The sequence below is a fragment of the Peromyscus californicus genome, unplaced genomic scaffold (genome assembly GCF_007827085.1).
Source record: "Peromyscus californicus insignis strain IS unplaced genomic scaffold, ASM782708v3 Scaffold_11__1_contigs__length_118956290, whole genome shotgun sequence".
NCBI classification, from domain to species: Eukaryota; Metazoa; Chordata; class Mammalia; order Rodentia; family Cricetidae; genus Peromyscus; species Peromyscus californicus.
In genome coordinates, this window is record NW_026294402.1 from 115,183,511 (window position 1) to 115,185,431 (window position 1,921).

General features: G+C 45.6%; 1 pseudogene; it reads right to left on the reverse strand.

Annotated features, from left to right (window-relative positions):
• Positions 1-406: 406 nt before the first annotated feature.
• LOC128105090 (60S ribosomal protein L21-like) lies at positions 407-915 on the reverse strand (annotated as a pseudogene).
• Between the last annotated feature and the right edge of the window lie 1,006 nt (positions 916-1,921).

Sequence of the window (1,921 nt, forward strand, 5' to 3'; positions counted from 1 at the left end):
AAGCAGTGGGGAGAATACTCATAGCTGTTTTTAGGAAAGAAATGCAGTGGCACATGAGAGAAATTCCAGACACAAGCAACTGGTCATTTACAATCAGTAACCCAAGGACTTTGCCAAGTGGTGCTCCCCGTCTGGTGGGTTGACCTGGTAAACATTGGCTGTCACCTGCTGTATACTCCCACGGCCCTTGGCATCTCCCCTTCCGTTTTTTGTTTTTTTGAGACAGAATCTCTCTGTGTGGCCCAAACTGTCCTTGAATTTGTTATGTAGACCGGGCTGGCCTTGAACTCACAGAGATCTGCCTGCCTCTGCCTTCTAGTGCTGGGATTAAAGGTGTGAACTTTTTTTCTTTTTCTTTTTCTTTTTTTTTTTTTTTTTTACAGTCCAGGTCTTTTATTTCTTTTTGTACATTAGGCCATGAATTCGTATGGAATGGGCTCCAGCAGCTCAGGCTCCTTCCCGTTACTCCTCACAAAGTGTGCTGCTCTGGGTGGGGCGGGCTGGTGCTTCAGCTGAACCCAGGTGCCCTTCTCCTTGGCTTCCTTTTTCTTCTGGTCGTTCTCCTTCACCCGCTTCAGGAAGCTGTCTGCTCTTAGAGTGCTTGATGTGCTCAATCTGCACGTTGATTCTCTTGGCAAGGATCTTGCCCTTAACTTGCTTGTTTACAATGATGCCCACGGCATGCTGGGTGACATTGTAGACTCTTCCGGTTTTGCCATGGTAACACTTATGAGGCATTCCTTTTTGAACAGTGCCCATTCCCTTGATGTCTACAATACCACCTTTCTTGTAGATTCGCATGTAAGTAGCCAAAGGAACAACTCCATGTTTCCTGAAAGGCCTGGAGAACATAAAGCGGGTCCCTCTCCTCTTTCCCTTTGTGTTCGTCATTTTGGCGAGTTACTGGAAGATGGCTGCCACGGCCAAAAGGAAGGTGTGAACTTTTAATACCTGGTTGTTTTTTTTTTTCTTGCTATGACTCCTATTACCAAATATTGCATTTTTGGTTCAATTCTCTCTCTCTCTCTCTCTCTCTCTCTCTCTCTCTCTCTCTCTCTCTCTCTCTCTCTCCTCATCCTCTTCCTTTTTTTTTTTTTTAGACAGTGTCTGATATAGCCAAGGATGGATTCAAATGTGCTACATTAACAAGGCTGACCTTGAACCCCCGATCTTCCTGCTTCCCCATCCCAAGCACTGAGATTGCAGGCCTGCCCCACCATACCCTGCTTTTAGTTTACATCTGTGTTCTAATGTTCTATCCACTCCCACAGACTGCTTCCTCTGTGCACCTGTTTTCTGTTTTTGTTCTTTTTCATGTTGTGAGGCTTCTTTAGAAAGTTTGGTGTCTTTGGGGGTGGGCTCGCGTTAGGAACCAGGAGCAGACAAGCTTAAGGGTTGGTTAAATATCCTGGTGCAGGGATGGGGTTTGTTGGCAGTTGGCTTTACTTAAGATAAAGGAGGACCTTGTGTGTCAGCTTCTAGAATTTTCCCTTTATCCCCTCTCCTAAGCAGTCAGTGGTCTACACTGTCGTGGGGGAAGGGTGTGTGTGCACATCATACCGACAGCCAATGAGTATGAATCCACATGGTTATAACTTCACTTTAGAACTTTGTCATGCTTTAGGTTAGCATGTGAGCACTGGTGAGCTCCCTGGCAATTTCTGGCTTGTAACTATGGTTGAAATGTGGCTCTGTGGCTTTCAAAGCAGAGTCCAAACCTCTTTGACATTCCTCATCTAGACACTTGCCTTGTAGCCTGTGTCCTTCCTTGGCTTCCTGGGGACCTTCAAAGCCTCCCTGAGCACTCATTGACCTGCATCATTGGTTTTACTCCATTGCCTCATTAATTTTGGGGAGTGTATCCTGAGTACAAGACTGGTTCCTAGTTGACTTTTATTCCCATTTTAGTGTCTGATACATT